This window comes from Ammospiza nelsoni, chromosome 6, assembly GCF_027579445.1.
Source record: "Ammospiza nelsoni isolate bAmmNel1 chromosome 6, bAmmNel1.pri, whole genome shotgun sequence".
NCBI classification, from domain to species: Eukaryota; Metazoa; Chordata; class Aves; order Passeriformes; family Passerellidae; genus Ammospiza; species Ammospiza nelsoni.
Genome location: NC_080638.1, coordinates 20,970,731 through 20,995,612, shown reverse-complemented (window position 1 = coordinate 20,995,612; position 24,882 = coordinate 20,970,731). Strand labels below are relative to the sequence as shown.

The window sequence follows — 24,882 nt, the reverse complement described above, 5'->3', positions numbered from 1 at the left end:
CAGCAATCGATACCTGCATGCCAGGAACACTGCCCATCTGAGCTGCATAGCTGGAGGCTTCCTGGAAAATATGTCCTTTTTTTCCTCACCAGCTCTGAATCACAGCTGTTCCTTGGTAGTCTTTTGGAGTCAGAGTCCTCTCCTTCCTCAGAAGGTCCTGCTTCACCCCACCCTAGCACTAGCTTCTGTAGCCTGCTAATTTCAGTGTTGAGATAGAGCTAAGGTGTTAGGTTAACCTGTCACTCCCTTTGTCAGTGCAGGACTATCTTCATTATATTATATGAGTCTATGAAACATCAAAAAACTGTTTCTCTCTGTAACTTTTAGCCCATTAATTATCAGTAAGCATCAAGAGTCCAAATTGCTCCAGCCCAGCAATGGAGTTATGCTTCCATTGTCCCCATTTGGCTGGTGCAGGGAGGAAGCAGATTTCTAGACCTGTTCCAGATCTTAACATTGCCTTTTCTTCTGCCTACCCATGCCTGAAATTGGTAATGAGAAAGCTATTCATTCCTTTGCTCTCAATACAAAGCATTGTATTAGCCTGCTGTCACTTTGAGTGCTAGCTTATCTCTCTCCACCTGCAATTAAAATGTCCAAGGAAGGGCATCACAGTCTTAAACTGCACCTTGAGATAAAACCCCTTTTTGTTGGATTAACTCTTCTGCACACACACTGCACAATTTGCATTCTTGCATCACAAACAAGTATTTCCTGCAGTTCTATTGTCCCATCCTCATCAGAATTCTGGCTGCTTCTAAATCAATTTTCACACCGACCATTCAATGCTCAGTTTGTCCTCTGGCAAAAATCATTCCCAAAGACATGTGAATCAAGCCATTCTGAATGGGAAAGAAGGAATATCTTTAGCCACAAATACTCTAAAAGGTTGTTGTTTTTTGGTTTGTTTTTTTTTTTTTTTTCTCTTAGGTAGTGAACCAGATGAGAGCATAAATTCTTCCAGTAATTTTCCTTCTCCTATAAATGCATCATACTATTAAGGCTGCTCGAGAGTGAAGATGAGAACACTCCAATGAATTCTTTCTGAAAGGAAGCAAATGTCTGGGTAGAAAAAGATCTAAGTGAAATAGGCTTTCCAATCTGTACTAACACACTGATCTTGAGCCATAACATTTACTGTCATTAATCCGTGAAATATTTGGCACAAAGACATGCAATGGCTGTGTCACTAATCAGAACTGTGGGAGAGTATCTTTGCTCCTGTTAGCTTAAAAGTGGATCTGACTGTGAAGGTTAGAACATCCAGGCACTTGAAAATGTGGGACATACAAACCTCACAACAGGTGACATGATCTGATGCATCACCAAGACATCAAGGAAAATTGAATTTAGGATGAGTCTCAAGGTCTGTGCAATCAGTCACCCTTCCTGCACATGGGCAGAGAGTGAAGAAGCTGTTTCTAGGACACCAATGCAAGGAAAAGAGAAAGAAATAGAATGGAATTTTAGTTCCACTTTTAGCAGAAGTCCCAACTGTTTTTAAGCTGGCTTTTGATCTATGGATGTAAGGACTTAAGTGAATTAGCAACATCCAGCAAGAGAGAATAGGACATGGCAGTTACAATGCTTAGCTTTGTTATAGCCATCTAGTTTCACTGAGGTTTTCTTTACTCATTTTAATTCTCTTTTAGATCATCTGTTGTTTCAGAGTCCCAAAATGCATTACGGAATTGCAAGCTAAAGCCAAGGCATACCCACTCAACAGTGACTCACTGTGCAGCCTGGGCAAGTGTGTGTCTCAGTTCAGGAAGAGGTGAATGGGGCAGTGATAGTTCTCAGTCTCATAAAACACTTTAAGAACTTCCTGTGAAAAGGAGTAGCTCTGTCACTGCCTCAGTCGCTTACCTGCCTCCTTTCTAGCCAAGTAACATAGGAAGAGCAAAGGACAAAAGCCCTGCAGAAAACTAATTCCTCCTGCTCAGCATCTGTTTATATCAGATGTTGAAACCCTCACATATCCCTTCCTGCCACATCTGTTAAGTGTATCTCCTCCACAAGGCCAATAATGCACCATCATGGGAGAGTGGGAGGTAGGGTGGGGACTGACAGTAGGAAAAATATACTGAGAGGGAGAAAGAAATTAAGGGAAAGCCTTACAGCAAAGTATATGTTCACTTATTTCAGGAGTTTTCTTAATAGCCAGTCCATGAAAAAGGCAGAGGGGAGGGCTATGGAGGGCTGTGAGCAGGTTGACAGCTGAAGAATGGGGCTGCAGCTGGCTCTGCTATGCCCAGTAAGCATCCAGTGGCTGGAGGCTTGTCAGGTCCCAGGAGCGTTCCTTGTGGGTCAGTGCCTTTGCTCTTCTGTGCAGTGTTGATCCATACATCTAAAATGGCAGAGAAAAAGTAATGGGACATAGTCTAAACTTTTCATACTTTTAGTAGAGATAAAGAAGCTTTTACAACATCCTTTTCTGGCTGTCCTCCTGGTCCTAGATAAAAGTGGAAGTTACAAGTGTACTTTGGTGATCTGCTTTGGGTGAGCCGAAGTGCCTATGCTCTGGCTGGTGCGAGATCAAACCTTCTGCAGGGAGCAGTGTCAAGGTAAGAGCAGTGAGTGCACTGGAAAACACAGGCTGCAGACAGAATCAGTGCTGTTTCCTGCTTGACTCAGCCTTTGTTTTTAATTTGGTATTGTGATCCACTTGTTTACACTGATAGAGACCTAGTATGGATAAACCAATCCATGATTTCCAAACAGCTAACACATTCCATCACGGGTCGTAATCCCACGCTTGATTGATCCATCATGGCCTATAACAGTCATGCCAGTCTGTGGAATTGCACACATTTCTTGCTTTGCTTGTCTCAGACAGTGCCACAAAGGTGAATGTGAATGGTGGTAACAAAGCATTGGGTTCTGCTGACGCAACGTTATTGGGCTCAGCTGCAATATCACAGTTTCATAATGCAGAAGGCTTTGAAGAACCAAACAGACCCCAAACAGCCTGTGAAGCATAGCTGCAGGTCAGAGCTGGGAGAGCAGTGTTGGCCAGAGGGACACCAGGTTGGCCAGAGCAATGCATCCAGGTGTACAGGGTGGGTAGAGACAGATGCAGAGGGTCTGATGCAGACAGGTATTACTCGATAGAAAGAGCAACATCAGGACAAGGGAAGGAGCACCATCTGGTGGAAAATAGGTCAAAATTAAAAGCAGTGATTCTCCTGATCTTTTCTTCATCACCTGGCAAAGAACAGTGGAATTACTATCGCGTCTAACTCACTTTGGACAGCTCTGGTAAACCCTGATTTACTTTTCACAGAATATCAGATCTGTCTCAATGTATGTAATCTGTGCAGCTCATCACATGACATAAAAATGAGTCTCTGAGTCTGGGGAAGCTTGAAGTTTTAGGATGGTTTTGATCTGAATTCTTAAGCAGAATCAGATCCAGGTATGACATGTTTGTTTGTTTTTTTTTTTAAAAAGTCTCCTCTTTTCTCACCTGACCATTTCCACTGACCCTGTGGTGTCCTCAGAACTCAAACTCATGTGTCAAATGAAGTTAAAACTGGTCAATAGCTAAAAAAGGTCCAAGGAGGCAAACAGAAAAGATGCACATGAACTGAGGCACACATTACCTTTCTTAGGAAACAAGAGTCCAAACAGAAGAAGAAGAATGTGAGCCATTAGTTCACCCTCTTTTTTGCAATGAATGGATCTCAGTCTATTGATTGCAGAGTATTTCTGCAAGAGTATTCAACACAGCAGCAAAAGGATATCAAGCAGCTATTTGGTATACAATTCAGAAGAACTAAGTGCAACATTCATTAAAATTAAGAGAATGAGTTAGAAGTCCATTCCACTGATTCTCTAATTTGGAAAAAAGAAAACATCAAGCAGTAGTTTCAGAGTTTAATATTGAGCAAACACCATTTAAAGTTTCTACAGTAGTGAAGATCCAAGGGTCACCTGGAAAGAAACTTCAGAATCAGCAGCTTTGCAAATTACCTTAGAAGCAGGCTGTATCAAGTTTCTTAAACTGTTCCCTCAATTAGGGTCAGTTTTTTCCCCACTTTGATTTTAACAACATTTAGCTCTCTGTATTCTGTCCAGCCACTTGCTTGCTCCCTGTTGGTGGGAAAAGTGAGAAAACTCATCAACTGCAATAAACTCAGTTTATTAGGTAAAGCAAAAGCTGCACATTCAAGCAAAATAAACAATGAATTCATTCACCACTTCCCATCCACAGGCAGGTGCTTGGCCCTTCCCAAGAAAGCAGGGCTGTGTAACAGCTAGTTGGGAAGACAAACACTGTAACTCGGAACATGTTCCCCTTCCTTCATCTTTTTGTGGATTTATGCGTGAGCATGATGTACAATATGGAGCCTGACCAAATCTCACTGTCGTACCTTTGCTGTTTACTGTGCTGGGAACCACTTACACAACAGTAACAGTTGCACAAGGAAATAAGCACTTCTGTGTTTTCACAGTTCTAACAACAGACGTATTCCTTTAAAATCCGCCCTCTAATTTGGTTTGGGGATGTTTCTTTGTGCACTTGTGTATTCCTTCAGTAGAAAAACAAGACCTCCTTTTTTTTTTCATTGTTTTTTAGCTGGAAAATCACAGTTCAATGGATGAAGTACTCTCTTACCTGGATTATCATTTTGGACATCTTCTGCTCTAAGAAGCTGTTTGCCCATCCTGCTGTTACCACTTAGCTTCACATATTTGAACCAGGTAGAATTCACCACTCTGTTTTGACCAAGAATGCAATTTAACGTAATATTCTTTTGAAGTTGATATATTTTCACAAAATATTGCAAATTTTGTCAAAAAGTAGTTTTCTGGTGGAAAAAATGCTGCCCTGGCAGATTCCTCACAAGCACTGCATTTAAGTACTTACAAAAAAATGCAATGAGTATCTAAAAAAATTCCTACCCTCTTCATAGGAACTTGGATCTTTTGTCTCACCAAGGAGTCATAAAGAGGGTGGTTAACCATGAGCTGCATTCCTCAATGACACACTGACCTGCTAGGGAAGGCAGGATATACGCCTCCTACACTTGCCCATGTAGCTTCTACTGCATCAGCCAAGCAGCAACTGCATATTCCAAGGAGAAATTTCCAGAGGTAACAGAGGTAGTAGTGAAGTCAGATGTGGAGCCAATGCTAAGAGAAGTAAGAATTTGACTTACTTGCTGAAAGTATTTGATCAGTCCTGCTCCCTGTCTGAGACCCATGCCTTCCTGGGTGTGTTTAATGCAGTCATCTTGCTTTTTTGCAGGTAATTGTGGGTTCAATACATGTGTATGTCCTCTAGAGACATTCCCTTCTTTTATTATTTTTATTTTTAAATGGAAATTTAATTTAAACAAGGAGCTACCTTTTCCCACTCTGCAGTTAAACCCAAAGGCTTCATAAGTTTAAGATATATACGTGTTGGTTTGAAACTTCAGGTTTCAAGATTTGTATGTAATTATGTTATGATCTCAATGAACACAGACTGCTTGCTTATTGTGTTCTTTATTGAAAATTCTTTATCCAAATTGAGTTTGAGGTTTCTCATTGCCACAAGATATATAATTCTTTCCTTGACCACACTCTTATTATTCTGTTTGTTGTTTGGGATTTTTTTTTTCTGTAATGAGCTAATCAGAGGGATGGTTGCAAAATGAGTCTACAGGTTTCGTGTAAAGCTACTGCAGACAGTTGAAGCCATTTCTAGCTTAATTGAGTAAGATACATGACAAGTTTCAGATCAGAGTTCCATTTTGTGAAGTAGTTACATGCATTGGCAGATGATGGATAGATAGATAGATAGATAGATAGATAGATAGATAGATAGATAGATAGATAGATAGATAGATAGATGATAGATAGATAGATAGATAGATGACCGAATTTTAATGGAAGGGTATTCAAACCCTTGGAGCTCTAGAACACTTAGCAACATTCTGAGTGAGCAGAAAGAAGCCTTTGCCACTGACAATTCCTCATATTTTATCCTTGTTCTATAGGCGGTTATAAACAGGACTTTTAAGCAAATTGAGGTATCCAAATCTGCTTTCTGTTGAGGTTTACAAATATATTCCCCTCTGAAAATTCTAGGTTTTGGATGGTTACTGTATTTATTTCAAGAAAAATATTGAAATGGCAGATTAATCACTTAGATGATACCTACATTTCAATACTTAATAATGCATGTGTCTTAAAGGAATTGATTTACCTTAATGGCAATGGCACTCTAAAATGTACCTCATTGTGTGTCTAAATGGAGGAGGACTAGGTACTACAGTCACACTAGGTACTGAAGACTTTTTCTAGGCACAACTTTAAAAAAAAGGGATTGTTCTTATTTGAAAACTGAAATGCCTGTTAAAAGCCCATTAAATGCTAGAGATTCCTTCCAAAAGGTAATGTTCACAGTTTTATAGGGAAAAAAACCACAAAGAATAATATTAACTGGGGGCTAAAAACTGAAGCAAGAAGGATGAGTGGTCCTTGTGGCTGTAAAGCTTACACTGTCAAACATTGCAGAAGCACTATCTGGTAACAACTGTATCCCACTCTCATATAGTCTCTAATCTATGTGACAGCTGATGCTGTTGTAATGCAGACTCCTGGTTATCCCAAAGGGAAAACTGAAGGTTTGAAAATACCATTGCAGACCCCAGCAGTGAAAATGTACAAACAAACTTTCCTCATTTTCTAGGGGTTTGGCACACATGTAGCATGGCAGCTCCCCATTGCTCCCTGCCTCTGCCCTTCCAGGGCACCTCCCAGCTCTTCCCTTACAGAAATGTACAGACACATATTAGAGCAAATGTTCTCCAAGCATGACAACTGATTACTATCTGACTTGGCCTTGGTAGAGCCTGAGCATGTTAAGACCTGACAGTATTTCAATGTTGTAAAAGGAATTCTATGTGCAGTGAGGGCATGCCTCCTAAACTTCACTGAAAGTTGGTTTGGGAGAGATCTGCAAGCCAGCATCACAGAAAATTAATGCATGGTAATAGGAGTAGTATAGCACATGTAGTCCTAGCTGAGTTCATTAAAAAAAGAAAAATATAGCAATTGTTGCAGAAACTAACATTGTACTTGCTAACTCCCAGTTCTACTCCCTGGCTTTCTGGCTGACCACTGTCTGTCATCTGTCTATTTAGGAAAGTGGACATGAATTAGTTAAGTCGGTGAAGTTGTTATGTATATCTTAAAGGAAGTTAAACCTCCAATTCAGTGCTCTCATATAGCCTTAAATCTCTATAGCCCAATCTTCAAGAGTAAAATGATGCTATTTAGCTCTCTAACAAGCATAATTTATCCTCCCCTAGCTGTCATTCTATCTTCTGTCAAGTTTTTGCAGAGCTCTAGTCATATACTCCTGCATTCTGATCCTTTCAGAATGTGAGGAGAATGAGGAAGTTCAGATGTGAATCCTTTGTGAATGCAAAATGAAAGCCAAATGCCCCTTCCCCAGGGCCTCTTCACTGCCCACCCAGACCACGCAAATGTTTATTGGGATGTGTGAAGGCTTAAGAATTGTTCTTCCTCCATAACAATGTGCATTTATCTGTTAATCCTTCGTGCTCTATTCCTAAAACATCAAAAGCATTGTTTGAGCCAGGAGCATTGGCAGTATTAAGATTTCTGTACTGCTCAACATTCCTGAGGAACAGCAGACACAGAAATGTTCCTTCTCTGTCCATGGATGAGAAACACAAAGTCTTTCTTACAAGCACAAAATCTTTCTTAGGCTTTTCTCTTGATACTAATCTAACCTCATGAAACGTTCATGACTTGAGGCACAAGAAACAGAGTGAAAATACTCATGACAGCTTTAGTTGGAAAACTCAGTTATGAGAATTAATAACTCCTGCAGGACAGCATGATCACCAAGGGACTTAACTGGAACAGTTCACAGGTTGAGACGTATTTGCTTTTCTAGTCACTAAAGCCTATAAGCTGCCTTTGCAGGCAGTGGCAAAGGCATACTCAGGTTTGTGTAGCAACTAAGAGGTTAGTTTTCTGTGCCTTTGAGTTTCAAGGATTTTGAAACAGGTCCAAACAATTTCTGAAGTTTCGTCTTTCACTGACTCCCTTAATCCCCCCTACCTTGGCACCATTTCTCACTCATGTTTATATTTTAATCTCAAGTTTCTCGCTTGAGAGCGATATTGTTTAAACCTGGGGCTGTCAGTGATGGTGCATCTGAGAGTTTTGTTACAGATTTTCCAGCAGCTTCTCACGATTTGGGGTGTGTGGGTGTGTGTGAGGGGGGTGTGTGTTCAGGGAGGATGCGCATGAGCTCTGCATGAGGCTGATCACATCCATGGTAGCTCATTTTAACTCTGCATGTTTTGTCACTGGGCCTGAGTGCCCATGAACTGACATACCAAGTAGTACCAAGAAACTCTCCAGCCTGTTACAGCCCTCTGGATATTATCCACTACTGTCCTTTCTGGTGAGCAGTGATGAAGTCCCAGCAAGAAGTCTGAGGTCAATCAAGAGTGACCTCACAGCCAGGTTGAAGGATCTGGAGCAAAAATGGTGTTCTCCTCTATCCTGCCAGTTTCAGGGAATAATGGGGGTAAAAGCAGGAAAATCACACAGATGCCTACAGCCTCACCTGGCCCTGAGCCTGCTGTTACCAGCAGAATTTTGTTCACAGGTCAGCTTACATGACACTGAGGTTTCTGGCAACAGATGTTAAAAAAGGATCTTTGCTCAGAAGTTAGCTGGTAACCCAGATTAGATGAGGGGAGGGGACAAAACTGGGATTAGCAGGGATAAGCACCTCAATTTCTGCTGGTTTTATTTTCCAAGCACTCTGCCTATCCTTACTAGGACCCAGAGTCATCCTTTCTCATGGACCCTGCTGGAGGTGTGCAAACCCAACGTCTCCCAAACTTGCCTAGCACAAAGGGCTTCAGCCAAACCTGCCACAGGGCAAACTGCTCCTCAGACCAGGTTGCTCAGGGCCCCATCCAACCTAGTCCTGAACACTTCCAAGGATGGGAGCATGGACTTTACAACAAGGGGGACTCAAACTTACAAAGCTACAGAATCTGCAAGGTGTAAAGAAAGGTAGAGCTTTGTTCAGATTTACCTAAAGCCCCATTTTCATGCCTTATGCCTTTCTAGGCTCTGGTGAGTAGAAACAAAAAATTTGGCCTCAACTTAAGAATGATTAAATGTATTTTTCTAAGACACAGAAAGATTTGTTAAACCAAGAAACCTATTGTGTGTACACATCTCTAAATCAGCCTTTCATATTGTCCCACACTTTTTAAACAGGAAAGTAAAAACATTTTTAGGGAGCATCAAACGATGAGTAGCACCAACTGCATACAGATAATGGTTCCCAAGTCAGAATAAATATGAGATTCTTTACCTTTGGATCCTTCCTTTACTTGCTTTTACCCAAAATCCTTACTTTGATGTAGAGGTTGTAGTGAGGTGAGTGTCAGTCTCTTCTCCCAAGAAACAAGTGACAGGATGAAAGGAAACCACCTCAAGTTGCACCAAGGGAAATTTAGATCATATATTAGGAAAAATTTCTTCACTGAGATTTTCTTCACTGACAGTCAAGAACTGAAACAGGCTGCTCAGGTAAGTGATGTGCAACACCATCCCTGGAGATATTTATAAGAGCTGTAGGTGTGGTGTTTAGGGACGTGGTTTAATGCTGGACATGACAGTGGTGGGTTAATGGTTGGACTTGATGATCTTAGAGGTCTTTCCCAGCCTAAATAATTCTACGATCTCCTGTGTAGATAGACATCTTCTTGAATGTTGGCCATCTCAATTTCTGAGAGAAATAGGCACTTTTATTTTGCCTTTTTTATGGGCCTTGTAAATGAAGAGATGAAAGATATTTTTAAATGGTGATAATTTTTACAGCACTAAGTTGATCTCTCCTACTGTTTTCTAACCCTTGAGCTGTCTCAGATTGATCAACTGTATTGTTTCCTAGCTCCTCTGACCTGAATCTCTAGGGAAATTCCCATCATATTTCAAAGGTCAAAGACACACCCTTGCTTTTTCTTCTTTTTTAAAAAATTAAAGAAGGTTGTGCAAAGCATTTTGACCCTCATTTCTGGTGACATGAGAAAAATGGCTGTCACTCCACCTGATACTCCTTAGCAGGGATACATCTACATACTTTTGTTTGTTGGACAGCTGCCCACTCACGGCATGTAAAACTGAAAGGTGGCTAATGTACTTAGAAGAAGAGTGGGATCTAAAAGGATAACCATTTCACATCCCAGTGAACTGGATTTTGGGTTAAGAGACCAGTGCCTGTGCCAAGTCTGTGGCCCTGCTTCCTTTCTGCCAATTAGAAGGCAAGAGAGAACATGAGTTCTCCCATAATGTAGTAAATCAAATTTCTTGAGTTAAAAAGTGCATAAAGTCTTTTTGGCATCAAAGCATCCTTTTCTGTAGAAAAGTCAAAATCATGCTGTTAGGTTTGGCTGGAGAACCAAAGTTTCCTTTCTGATCCATGTCCTACAAATGCAAGCAGCTGTTGCCAGACAAACTCAAAAACTCAAGTGTTGCCTATTCTTCACCACCAAGGTTCTAGTCAGGCTTTGTTTTTTCTCAGTGTTTCTTTCTGTCACCAGATTTAATTTTAATACTAAAAACATTCAACACTGTCTTCTCACAAGAATTTCTGAGAGCAGGAAATGTGCAGCATGTGAATCTTTAACATAGAGTGATCACTCCACATAAAGCCAAGGAGAATGCCAGTGGTTCCATCATTCTCCAGCTCCACCCTGTCTGGTGTAGACAATCTTTAGGATACAAGGGAATGGTATCTCAGAGGCGACCTGGGAACTTGTTCTATGATACAGCCTTGTTTATACATGTTCCTGGTTTCTCTTCACTTATGGGCTCTGCTGTCTCCAGTCAGAAGCACTGTTTTGTGTGGGATTACACCACAAGAAAAAGAAAAAAAAAAGGAAAAAAGTGGGGGGGGGGGGAGAGGAAAATCTGTACCTTTTCAGGGGATAGAAAACATGTGGGAGTAGTTGCTACAAAAGTCAGCAAAAGCCTGATAAATGCTGAGTGTGGCATGATTATTATTTAGAGGATTTACATGTATAGGGATAAAGATGTGATGCAGTGTGTTCATGACATGCTCTGCTATGACTGACCTTGAATTGTTTGGTGTTGGTGAGCCCTGAATGGAGTCAACAGGGTTAATCAGATTTCTCTTCTTCTGTAGCTGAAAGAAAGGAAACTAGATTAATATTTATGGTACTACCATCCCCACACTTTCTACATCATATAAGTCAAAGTCTCGGGTCACTCTTACAATGGTGAGCGATAAAAAATAATATCAAGCTATAAACTAGGAAATATCAGATGAAGCCGGTTTAATAGACTGTGAACAAAGTTCACTTTTTCAAATCAAAATTAGAGATGTATCTGAATCCAAGACATCTCACTATGGAATTCTTCAGCATCTATTTGGACACCCCAGCAATACTTCTCCAAGTGGTCTGAGAAGCTCTGTGATTGACAATTTTATTAAAAATTGTGAAAGACTGTGTCATGGACTAATCCAGTGATAACTTCTGCCTGCTAATCTCAAGAGTTTAGTCAAATTTATTTAAACCTGCACCTTTGTTCATAAGCTGAGCACTAAGGCTCAGGTACTTCTGTTTGAAACCAAGTACACAGCATGGACTGGGGCTGACTTGAGAATTCATAAGTGCAGAAGCACATCTGTAAGACTGTATCAAAAAAGTAGTCTGTTCCCACATCCTTAAGAAATGAGGATTTTATTTAAATATCTGCATGGAGTAGCAGAGAAAGGAGAGGAAATCTCTTTTTTATGGCTCATTTCTTAGGGTTATACCTATACCTATACATTTTGTTCATACAGCCTTTGAGATCCCTTCTGTACTGTGCAGAAACTCCTTATTTCTACAGCTACTGATGTTTACAAGGTTATAAACAATTTCCTGTCTGGATTATCCCACAATTTATATGCTGCTTTATCAATGCAAAAGCCGCATTAGAAGAAATCAGACGGTTGCTTTGGACAAAGTGATAAGCTGTTGCACAACCTTATGTGTTCGGTCTCACAGACTGAGTTTCTGGAAACTGAGTTTCTGGAAAGATCTTTCTGCAACGGAAGTGCCCCAGTATATATGCATTTCCCCTAAAGGTAGAAGTGAATCCCATCATTTTACCATTTTGAAAGAAATGTGAAGAGCGAAATACAGAAGAAAGGTAAGCAGAGAAGGAAGTTGAAAAAGAAGCACAGAGTAGAGAGATCAGTCAGTTGAAGGAGAGCAAGGAGAGTGCAGTGGGAGAAGGCAGGCAGGTCCTCTAAGGCTAAAGCTTTGCCCAAATGGAGCCTGTAGGGTTTAGTCATGTTTGTCAGCCATCATCTTGTGTAACAAGAGGCAATTCTCCTGGGACAATGTGCTGTTCTGAAGTGGCTGGCTGGGACGCTGCACCCGGGTGGCCTTCGCCCAGCTCCATTAGCAGTGTTTCTTGGCATGGCCCCTATTGTGCTGGGGAGGTAAAATGTGGCACTCCCTCTGAGTCACCTCTCCTTGTATTCACACCATGCAACATCACCTTGCATCAGAGCTGCTTCTCCCTCTGCCATGTCACAGCACTAGCGCGAGGTGCACGGGACAGCAGCACGGTGAAGCACAGAATGCAGCAAAGAAATGCCTCCACTTGTAGTGATACCTGCCTGCATTTTTTGCTCTTGCTGTTTATGCAGGCATCCTCAAGAGACTGCTAATTAAAATAGAGTTCTGGGGCACAAAAATAAGAATTATTCCTATTTTATATTTTTTTGAAAGTGTCATGTTGTGTTAGATGTATGGTTTTCTGTGGGTACACAGTTTGTGGTAATTGGGAGTGGGGCTGTGGCAGAATCTCATCCCTAATGGGTACAGCTGTGAGGAGCAGGTGAGCAGCACTGACAGCAACGAGACCTGGAGTGCCCAGGGGCACTGACCAACCACCAAAGGGAACAGAGGGCACACAGGTGCAGTGCGTGAACATGAGGGGTATAAAAGTTTGGGCTAAAGAACAATAAGAGCAGACACTTCTAACCTTCTGAAGTGAGGTGGTGTTGCTCTGTATGGGTAGACATCTGAAGTCTTCTGATGTGGTATGGTGTTACTCTGTATGGGTGAATGCTTAAAGCCTTCTGCAATTCTATGGTGATGCTCTGTGTATTGTGGCCCTCTCAACTACAGCATGTGCTGTGACAGTTTTCATTCACCAATTCATTATCACTACCTCTAGTGTTGCTGATCTGCTGCTCCTAATTGTGCCAAGCATCCTATCCATGAATCCCATTCAAATCTCTTGGTTATCATTTCAGGCCTAAAAGCAGCTGCATCTGGGCTAGAGCCCAGCAGGCTTTTGTAGGTCTAAGAGGCAGAGATGTCACCTGGCCTCAGGTGAGTGCTGTTCATTTTCTAACACCCACAGTGGTTTGCTGTGTGACTTTAATCCAGTTACTTTTCTGCATCCTGGTCTTTGCCAGATGCAAACAATGAGCACACCACTTCCTGGGCTTTGAGAGCTCTAAACAAAATGTGATAGCCCTTCTTACATGCTAGGGTCACAAAAGAAGAAGTGAGAAGTGCTTAAACAGCAGGTTTACCTGGGTGGTCCATAAACCACATTTGCATAAATCAACAGAAAGGATTGCGATTAGAAGGAAAAAAACCATGATGAAGATAAACTTTCTGTACTTAAGAGTGTTTCTCCCCCGTCTCTGGGTATGCTATGCTATATTATTGCTGTCATCAAAAGGGATGTGCATAAGAACCTGAAAAACCAAACCAGCCTGTCGCTAATTTGTTCCATATATCACAGTCCTGCAGGTGGCTTTATTCCTAAAGTGCTGGGCTGTGCTGATGTTGAAGCCTCTTGCTTCCAAGACCTACTTCTGGACTGAAGTGCTGCATCAGGATTAATCACCTGCCTAAAAGTAAGCTCAATATTTTTACTGAAGTCATGGTTTATAAAAGAGCTGTAGGCTGCCAAAATGGTTTTGCTGTGATGATTTTATCAGGCACTCAACTGATGTACTCCCTGCCATTCTCATTTCTGCATCACTGGTTTTCTCAATGGTAAACAAATGACTTTGCTTCAATGAATTAATTGTGGACACAAACATGAGCCTCAACACCTTTTAATAAATTAACAATCTCAGCCTGTATCACTAAATCAGAAGAGATTGCTTGTAATGTGAAAACTAATTTATAGATTTTGTGAACACAATACCAGGTGGACTAAAACTGAGAGCTGTAAAGCTCTGCTGTTGTTTGGGGGGAAAAAAGTGCCTGACCCTTCCACTTTCTGTGTCTCCTAAGTGTATTTAGGAAGATATGTGCATACATAAACAGCACTGGTTATTAATGAGATACTATTCAATGTGTCCCAAACGAATATCCTGTTTGCATAAAATGCATGAAAATATATTCTTTTTTCTAATATTGCTAATGATTATCTTAAATTTCTGGAGCATCCAGAGCTCTATATGGGATGTTCCAGAAATTAATGGTAATTAATCATATCTTTACATATGGGTAAAAGAAGATTTTTCCGTCCCCAATAGCTTTTGCTGCCTGTAAGGCATGTGGTCAAACCTGCTGATAGGATTTGAAGGTGGCACCTGTACCCCACACCTGTGAGCTCAAATCTAGTCCTCAGCGGGGACTGAGGTTGCCATTCCACTTCACAGAGAGTTTCCCAGCTTAGAGAAATAAGCTGTCCTCACAATAACTACAAAATCAAGCACATGCCTGGTTCTAAGGGGGTTTTTTTAAGTCCAGTGGTTTGGAGGTTTTTTCACACCCTTTGCTTCTAACAGTTCATCCATCTTCCCAGCTACTTTTTCAGCTTAAGGATATCTACTTTCCATTGTTCATGGATTCTGGATTTCATTCCAGACATTTGTTTGTGGGAAATCCTACACATTGGGAGGCAGGTATAAAGAGTGAATGAGATATTTTAAGCAGGTTTTTTTTGCAATTATTCTTAAATTGTGTCTCTCCAATGATCTTTGGAGATATTCTGTTCTCTCCAAGATGGCAATTGGTTTTCAGCTGCTTATTTCTGCCCACTGAGTTGCCAGCACCACACAACGCACCACTCCAGCTGTTGAGTACAAGTGTGAGATTTGGTTCCTAAAATTCTCTGTAGCTTGGTAATGAAAGCAGTGAGCAGGTAAATACACACTTAACTGGCAAGGATAAGGATTCTGACAGGCACCAGAGAAAGGCATCTGTAATAATGCAGGAGTTTCCCAATACAGAATTGCCAGTGTTAAGAGAGAGTAGTTAGTCTGTGCATTGGAAACCCTATACTTTACCAGGCCTTGCACTTCCTGTGGGGAATCCCAACTCTGTTTGAAAGAGTTAATTCCAAATGTTCTGGTATCAGATCTATATTCAGAAGCTAAAGTAAGTACTGCTTTCTAGAAATCTTCTCCCTTCCAAACAGTTGGTTCACATTCCTAAATGGTCTTGATACTCTTCTCTGCACTCAGGCTGAATCATTCTGAAAAGGGAGGTAGTACAACCCACTCATGTTAATGAGCCAAATTTTTGGTCAGAACTGGAGAAAAATAATGGATGCATGCAACATTTTTCTCTTCCAAAGCTGCTTTTGTTCATTTATTTGACAACACTGCTGATCTGCTGGAAAAGACCCTGCCTGCCAAGATACAGTTTGAGTAATAACAGTAATTTCCACCTGGCTTCTGGTGATGCTAATCCAGGACCACTAATTATGTAGTGTTTTGTTTCTATATCACAAAGTTTGACATATGAGGTAGAATGTAAATATCCTTGCTTCAAGCAAATGTTTGTATTTAAAGCCCTGCAGGAATTGAGTTTAAAATCATATTGTTTTAATATTAGTTTTCATTCCATCCTAGAATACAATTCTAAATTTAATTTGAAATTACAGAAATCACAGAAAATATTCTGTTCTAAAATTTAAACATGCATTTTAAATACCTCATGTGATTCACTTGAAGTTAATTTTGGATCACTCTGATTAATTGCTTTGATTTTTATTTAAGATTTGCCTCTTCTTCCACTTTTTTAAACAAACATACAAAAAAAAAAAAAAACCCAAATACAAACCACACAACACTGAAATTGAAATAATCCTAGGGAACTTGCGATATCAGCAATTGCCAAAGGCAAAGCAGCCCAGCTGAGGCATTTTGGCAGTTTGTAGCTTTACTGCAGACTGTTACTTGTTACCAGTGTAAGGTCTGGGACGCAGCAGCTGCACAGCTCTGACTTCATCCAGGTGAGCAGCAGTGCAATATCCACACCCCAGAGAATATGCTAAATTGAATTCCCTGTGTGGCTGAGTGTGAGCTCCCTGCACTCTTAAGGGATGCAGCTTTACTCAACAATCAGGTCAGATGCTTCTTGCTAAGCAAAGATGAGCTGAGGAAATAATGAGCCTTCTCTGACCAAGGAATGCTTCTTCCTCCACATGTTTTCTATTGCTCAGCTCCTGATGCTTTTAAGCTTTCCAGGAGTCCTTCACAGTTACAGTAGTTTCTCTCCAGAAACAAATTCAAACTGACCTGGGAATTCCCTTGTCATTTCTTCCACAGTAGCCTAGAAGTACATGTTGAGCACACACAGATAAAGCCACTTGAGCAGTGCCACCAGCATTGCACAGGCAGCCCTTGAACAGAAAAGTACTTTGCTGTGAAGCCAGAGAAGAATGTAGGTCAGCATAATAACATTTGACCTACACTTTCCTCTGGTGACAGTAATAGGCTTAAGGACTGTGATCCTGATGCCTTTTGAAAACCTGTTTTGTGCTTGGTAGAAACAGAGTAGAAGTTTAATTAAAAGAGATGAAACTGTGGCAGCAAGACTGCCTAGAAATGAACAGATGAGGACCACTGATTTACAGGCTATTGCTGAGCTCAGCTTCTCTTTTAGAAAGCACACTGCTATTTTAATGTATGAGCCCAAAGCCAGTTTCTAATGTATTTTCTGCAAAAATGTGGAATAGTTCTGGCACACCTCATCAGAGACAGGATCCTGGTTTTAGAAGGACTGCCATGAGGGCCACTGCAGCCACCCCCTGATGTTCCTATGGGATGAAACACAGGGTAAGTTTGCCTTTCCATTCCCACGTTGGTCATTTTAATGCTTTCATTTTCTGGCAATCAGAATATATCAGCATTTATATTTGGGAGCATTTTTTCTAATACAAAGTAGAGTACATTAACATTTGTGACACCAAAAATATTGTGTAGTTTTTAATTTCTGTGCTTTGTTTCCCAGCACTTGTTAAAAAGAGGAAAATTACCTTAGAAGGCTGGAACAGGAAAGGTCTTAATTCTATGGTTTTTCCTCCATCTTCAGCTATTCACCATCATCCTGCCAGCTGTCTTTCCCCACGCACATCAAGCTGTACTTTTAAGAACAATTACATCACAAGGGGGTGTACTGGGTCTTTTGTTCTTGTATGGTGGTATGAAATTCTACCTGCCCCTTTTTTTTTTCTCTAAAAAAAATGTCCCTAAAGTCTTTCACAGACTCTTTGGCTGATCTTTCCCTCCTCAGTGGCATAATACCTTGATCAAGTTCATAATTTAAAAGACAACAAAGCTCCCTGAATTCTTTACTCTGATATGAGATATAAAAGGTATGAGCACATGTGAAGCTGAGGTCTCAGTGCCAGCACCTTTAAAATGCTCATCAAACACAACAGTACTATAAGGGGCTGTGAAATATTTGAAAATAATGATCTGAGTCTTTCCAAAACCAAAGCAAACTGGACCAAATGAGTGCTGTTTCAGGAATGAAACATGTCATCTCATATGACAGTACAAATATTGCCAGAGAAGATATTTATCAAAGTCAGATCAAAGTTTCAAGCCCAATGGACAAAGTATTTCAAGGTTATTCACTGTACCTGTGGATTGGCAGAATAAATACTTCTGCTTTTCTTTCATATCACCTTTAGATAGAAGAACAAGGAGCAATCCAGCACTCTTGTAGATAGAAAAGCAATGTCATGAACTTTTCACTTGGAAACACAGGTAAGGGAAAGGGTCTGGACTGGCCTGTGGCAGTAGCTCACAGTAGCCCCTGAAACACAGGGCTGGATTCATGCCCAACCCCACAGGGATGCTCATCTCTTCTAAATCTGTCTAGTTGAGGATGTTGTGATGTTCTAGTTTTCCTAAGGGAGGCTGGAGGCTGTTGGCAGAGGATTGGAAAAAAAAGAAAAAAGTGTGCCTGACACAGAAAGGGATCAGTTCAGCCTTCTTCTTTTCTTGAGCAGCCTCTAAAGTTCCTCTAGAGCTAAAGCTTAATTTTAAAGCTTTTTGGGTTTTTTTTTTTTCCCTGGCAGAAGACCTGTGAGCCTGCACTCCCATTCTCCCCCACAGAAGCCTTCAGACCCTGACCTAGCCAGGTGTGTTCAGTCTGCAGGGCTTACAAAGCTGATCCAATGTCAAGCTCCTCTGATTTTCCTTTTAAATAATGAGGTGAATGAAATCTGAGATTCAAATATCCTCAAGGTATGGGTCTCAAAAGTCAGACCCAGACCTTCTGCCCACCTCTTGGCTTTGCTACAATGTCACAGTAGCATCTCAGGGTTTAAAACACAGCATGCAGTATATTACATGAATTCTGTATGTGCATACACATGAAGATATTTATAGCATGGGAATGATTCATGAAAGCAACCACAAATTCCTCTGTAAACATTTAGGAGTTGTAATTAAAGTAATTAGAAGTATTAATTACTTTACAGAAGCCATGTAGGATGCAAGATCCATATTACAGTTATTCTGTCACAATTTCAAGCCCTTTGAATTAATTTTACTCTGGAAATTCCTCCAGCCTATTTGCATCATTTTGCACTCTGAACTTGCTGTCTAGACAGACACTCTTCACTCAACTTGCAGTGCTATCATTAGCCATTTTAAATTACAATTTCATATAAGCAATGCCTAAAATCAAATTTTCTGGATTCAATTGAAACTTATTTAGTGAATAATGAATGACAGGACTAAGAAACTGTGAAATATAGGTCAAGTGTTGGATGCTGTGAGATGTGAAAATAACTACATTTTCAGATTTCTTTAAATTACTTTCATTCACATCCTTTATGTGATCATTTACAGGCCTTTCTTTTGCTATTTACTGTTCTGCAACTGCCCCACTCAAGTGATAGAATAAATATTACAGATATAAATATCTGTAATATTTATTCTATCACTTGAGTGGGGCAGTTAATTTTGAATATATTAATATTTAATATTAATTTAGAATCCTTAAAGATCCTAAAGCAATAATTCCTCAAGTCTTGTATTCCTGTAACTGCTTAAGAATCAAAACTGAGAGAAATTACTAGTCCTCCTTTAAAAGTTAAAAATCCAATAACAAAGCCTGTGTTTTGAGTCTAGGAAGAAAAAAAAAATAGTGCTTGTGTCACAAACTATGTTTGTTAGCTGCAGTAAATATATCACACCAGGTCTAGATTTTATACCAGTAATAGTTAAAAATGTTTTTTCTGGGGGGGAAAAACATTTATTGCAAATATATACATACTTCTACCCAATTTCCTGGTAACAGCATTGCTGAGGTGAGAAGTTGTTAAAAATTTGGAATTTGATTTGCTACAATTGTCTGGCAGAGTTACTTGGAAGTTCTTTGTCCAGTGATGTGTGTTGAGAGTAATACATTTTTCATTTCCTAATCTAGCAAAAAAAATTCCCTATGATGGCATTAACATTATTTTAGATGAACTGAGTGAAAGAACTTTCTGGAATTGTATGAAAAAATGTATAAATTAATATAAGTTATCTCTCTGCCATAAAGTGTCGCTAGGTGGCTTTAACTGAGTACTTTCCCATCTAAGAATTGAGTTATTTAAGTCTAGGAAGACATTACTGCTTTTATTGCAGAGAATTCTCACAAATTCTCTTCTTTGTAAAAAAATTTTCGTTGCAGTTTTAATAGAAAGTTTTTATTTCCAGGTGAAACACTTTCTCTTGAAATATCTTGCACACAATGAAGTACAAAAGGCCGTGCAAGAGAAAGCAGAAATAGGCCAAACCCAGGGCTTGATTTGCTCTGCAGGAATAAAGAAGGACGACTGCAGTCAGGAGAAAGCAAAGGTATGTTTTGCTTGAAATAAGCAGTTTTTTGCTTGAAAAAAATCAATGTTTATGTGAATTATCCATTGCAGTTTTTCCTTCTTGTCAAATACATTACAGATTCTAATTCTTTCTGGACATCCACCCTCTCAGAACAGTGGAGTGAGCACAATGTCTGTGAGTGGTTGCAGTTTTGCTATGACCAGTACAAACTAGATTTCAAATGCATTTCCTTTTCCCACTTTGATATCAATGACTTGGATTATGCAACATGGCCCAGGAACAGCTTGTGGATGCTGCAGGCCTTTGTGGAGAATACTTGTATTTCATCTTACAGAAAAGCAGGATGCATGGTTAGCATTCCAGAAACTGAAGTCAAAACATAAGGCATTGCCTTTTTATGTGAGTTTAACAAAAAAATGTGGAATCCACATTCCTGAGCATTGAAAAAAGGCAAAATACAGAGGCCACTTAGATCCTACAGGAGGAGTATGCAGAAAAGGAGCAGGCAGACAGCAATCTCTGCAAGCTTTGGCCTCAATCACACACAGTCCAGGCTCATCTTTGCAAACCAGTCAGGTTTCCAAAGGGACACAAGCTCTGCTTTCTCCTTTGTTTTTCTACTCAAAGTGGTCAACCTGAATGCTCTAAGGGAGGTTTGAATTCTGACAGGATATAGAAAGAAACAACGTGTTGTTATTCCTGTATCTTGTAGTTTGCTTCTTAAAGAGTAAAGGAGAAGTTTTGTTTGATGGTGTTATTGGGCATACTGCTCTGACAATCCACCTCATTAGAAGTGTGCTTAATGATGCACTTGAATGGAAACACTTTTAATTTACTATTTTCAACCTTGTGTCAGAAGATTTATTTTTGCATAAATGAGCTGAGATTCAAAAACTAAGCAATTGCTAGTTCAGTGTAAGTGAAATAGAAGTGCACTTGCTGCTGTAGATGCCCTTTCTTGCTCTTCAGTCCTGCCAAAGATCAATTAGTGTGCATGCCAGGCTTTGGCAATTCTACCCAGCTCCATTGTGGTGATACGAACAAAGAGTTTCCACTAAGCAGGGAATTTCAGAAGGTTATTTCCCTATGCCCTAGCAAGGAGAATCTGAGGAGCCTTTTAGCTGCTCAAATCCCTCAGTGGCTCAAGCCTTCTCTGGCTTACAGGAGTATTTGACCAAACTGGAGTTTTATGACTGCTGGAAAAGGATTAAAGGCTTAGGCATGCAAGTCCTGGAGGATCTCGTGGGAGCTGCCACTGCCAGTGGCTCCCAGGGGTGAGTACCTGCTTAGTCACAATGTGCTGGAATTTATCCATCCCTCACTGGTCCACTACCCACCTTTGAACTGCCCAGTGGGGAGTGGACGCTGGCAAGGCAGAAAGAGCAGTAGAGGGTGACCTGGGTACACAGTGAACAGGGAGGGGCAGGCTGAAGCTGAAACAGCATCACTGACAGACTGACAAGACCAGAGGCAAAGCAGTAGGAAAATACATGGATAAGCTTTATCAAAGTGCAGCAGGGCTGTGCAGTGACTGAGACTGCTGTCAATAGGCTGGGAAAGGTGAGCAAGACTAGAGACTGTCACAAGAGCAAAACAACCCTGTGTTTAGGTTGGCACTGCTCTGCTGTGGGACTGACAGTCATCACTTTCTTCCACACAATGTTCATATATCATGTCAGAGAGGCCATTCTGAAAGCAATTATTAAATGTAGGAGATAAGGAAGTTATTAAGGGAATTAAATAATACAGAGCTGTGAAGAAAATCTCATTAAGAAAATTAACTTTTTATAGTCTGTAGAAAGATTGGACATTTGTCAGGAAACAAACTACAACAGCTCATGAATATCCCCCTCATGAATAACACAAGGCCTGTGAGAAAAGACAGTGGTCCAGCAATGCCAAACCTTACTGCAGCATAATCAGTGGACCAAAACATGGCTGCACAAGCAGACTTTATTCTAGTTTTTCCCAGTTTTGAATGCCACACTCACAACATGAGTTAAGTTCCTCAAATGCAGATTTGTGTATGCAGGCATTTGCTTATGTTTTGTGAATTTAATTACTCCTTTAAAAGGTGATACTGGTCTAATAATGTAGACAAGTTTTAGCCCTGTGAAAATCTGATTTCCACCATTAGAGATGATTTTTACTTAGGAAAAGAAGGGAGGGAAGACTGCAGGAGCAGTTTTCCAGGCACAAGGAGCTGAATGAGAAAGAACTAACCTAACTGTAAAGGAAGGGAGAGAAACTGGTATAGAGGATGGCAAAAATGAAGTGCAAAGGGACCACAGGGCAAAGAAACAAAATACATGAATCATAAGAACAGAAACATACAGACACAATGCAAAGGGTAAGAAAAATACCCCAGAAGTTAAAAAAAAACCCTAAAACACTAGCATAATCCTCCCCAACTCCCAAGTTTTCAGGATAGTTATGAAAGCTATGTCAGGAAAATTATGAAAGAGTGGAAGTCCTGACATAGCTTTCAGAGCTATCCTGAAAACTTGGGATTTGGGGGAAATGATTGAGTGAATGGTTATTTTCTTCATGTTTTTTTCTATAGGTCATGAGGTACTACACTGGGAAGCATTAAATTCTGCACTATTTCACTGCTTTTTAAAAGAAATTCTTTAGGTACATTTCCCAGTTAGGTTCCTATACTTTGGAGTAACACAGAAAATTTTCTTTAATTTCATAAGAAAAAGCTTTTTTACCCATTGTACCCTAAAGCATTGCATTTCTCAGATATGCTAGGATTCAACATGTCATCTAGAATGAACAATTCAATCCTCTCTATTTGTCTGGATTGAATCTGTCCAGTTAACCAAGCTAACAAATAAAAAAGACCCTATTCTGAATTATTTATCAAGGAGCTACCTTCTTTGCCTATTAATCTCATCTATGCAGATGTATCAATACATATATATTTGGTATATTTAGTTTTTTGAGCCAAAAAAGAGTTTGCTGCAGTTATTTAAAACTCTTCTTTGTGCTGTATTGGGAAGTTGTAATTGCTCACATGATTTTTTTAACATGGCAGAATGAGTAAGGTTTTTACTACAAAGAATTTTCAGGGAAAATATTCACTGAAATCCAAGTTCACTTTCTACAACTTCTCATGCATGTAAGTTTGAATTTTCTTCTACTAACCCTTTTGAAGGTGCATTCAAGTAACTTTTGCGTTTGGAAGAAGCAGTTCTGGAAAGGGTATAAGAATTTGCTGAAGTAGAAATTTTGAATATAATTTTGAAATGCAAATTATTATTTGTGGCAAAGTTTCTCTAGAACTTTTGCCCACATCTATGCAACCATAGTTTTAATTCTTCAAAGCAGTCTATGACACACAGTTTTACATACAGCAGTAACAATTAATGTGCAGTAAGTGCTCTCAGCTGCTCCCTACCTAAACTTCACAATAAGTAAATTGGTTAGAATAAAACATGATCTATGAAAATTCAATTGTGTTTTTTGAAAGCATCAGAACTGTTTGGTAGTTTTTATGGATGCTGATTTTTATGCACTACAAATTAAAGCAACAGCTGTAAATCCATCAACCATTTTAGGCTAACCACAGGTGTTTTTCGGGGCTCTGATGTTGCTTTGCAGTGGGCTTCTTTGCAGCATGTTATTCCCCATAACCTCAGTTCACTGTTGAGTTCCTTTGTTGTTTAGCCCTAAAGGTCTCATTCTTGAAAATCAGAAGACTTATTGCCATGCCTGCAATACAATTGTGTTTTACAGAAAGCATTTGGTTTAAGAACTGGAATTATCAAATCAGGTACTGCTGCAATAGCAGATTAGGTTGGTACAGGCTTTGTGGGCAATGGCCAGCGTGGCTCCCACTGCCTGCACACCTGCACCACGCCCTGGCTTTGTCTCTACCAACCAAATGTTACAAAACTCAGAGCAGTAAGGGGAATGGGGGCAAGGGGGGCAGGAGGGAATGACACTATCATGTGTTCATCTCTTACCTTTCGTGTCCCTTTCTGTGTGGATTTGAGAACCAAATGCCATCCTGTGTACTCCATGGTCCTCTGAGTGCCATTCCTTGTAACCCAAGGGCCCCATGTACACTTCTGTTCACTTTTCATCCCTCAGATCACTTTTTGTGCAGACCTAGAGCAGCAACAGCTCTCTGTCCTGGAACCTTTTCTTTGTGGGGAGCAGTGGCTGCACATTGTCCATTTTGGAGCTATGTTCGGTTTGATTTGGTGCCAGGGCACATTTAGTTTCCTAGGCAGGTGCATTGCCCCATCTAGTGGTGCTGTGGAACAGGGACAGAAGGAATGCAAAAGACCAGCAAAATCTGTCATTCCTGACAAATTTTGTATGGTAGCAGTGCCTGGGAGCTATCAGTTTTGGAGCTGGGCTCTGACAAGAGTAAATACTGTCACAGTACATTTAGATGGGAAGGAAAGCAAAGAATCCCAGTGCTGGTCATGCAGTTTATCAGCTGCAAGCGAAGGTGAAGGCAAAGTAACAGCTTTCTGTCCAGGCAAATTTTGTGTAGGAGCAGTCACTGGAAGTTTTCAAGTTTGGAGCTATGCTTATGGTGTTTTAGAGAGTGTTATTGTAAAGCTAAATTTCCACAATTTCTGGAGTTATTTTCTGAAGTGTCCTGCCAACACTGGGACTATATGCCCCCTTCCCACCCTCATATTCTCATTCTGGAGCCCAGCTCTAAAACTGCAAATGTTCAGTGGCTGATCCCACAGTAAAGGTGACAGGACAGAGCTGTTGCTGACCTTCCACTTCCACCTGTAATCCCCCCA

General features: G+C 40.3%; 1 protein-coding gene across 4 annotated transcripts in view; it reads left to right on the top strand.

Moving 5' to 3' along the window:
- The window catches only part of CPT1A (carnitine palmitoyltransferase 1A), an 83,243-nt gene that overhangs the window by 1,845 nt on the left and 56,516 nt on the right, over positions 1-24,882 (top strand). The window contains exons 2-7 of one of the 4 annotated variants that reach the window (XM_059474021.1): positions 2,457-2,564; positions 4,580-4,704; positions 13,828-13,942; positions 17,005-17,104; positions 18,355-18,417; positions 19,988-20,128. The gene's annotated coding sequence lies outside the window, so the exon portion shown is untranslated. Of the gene's footprint in view, positions 1-2,456; positions 2,565-4,579; positions 4,705-5,057; positions 5,098-13,327; positions 13,407-13,827; positions 13,943-17,004; positions 17,105-18,354; positions 18,418-19,987; positions 20,129-24,882 lie in introns of those variants that run through there. The other 3 variants (XM_059474018.1, XM_059474016.1, XM_059474020.1) reach the window with 3 other exon arrangements.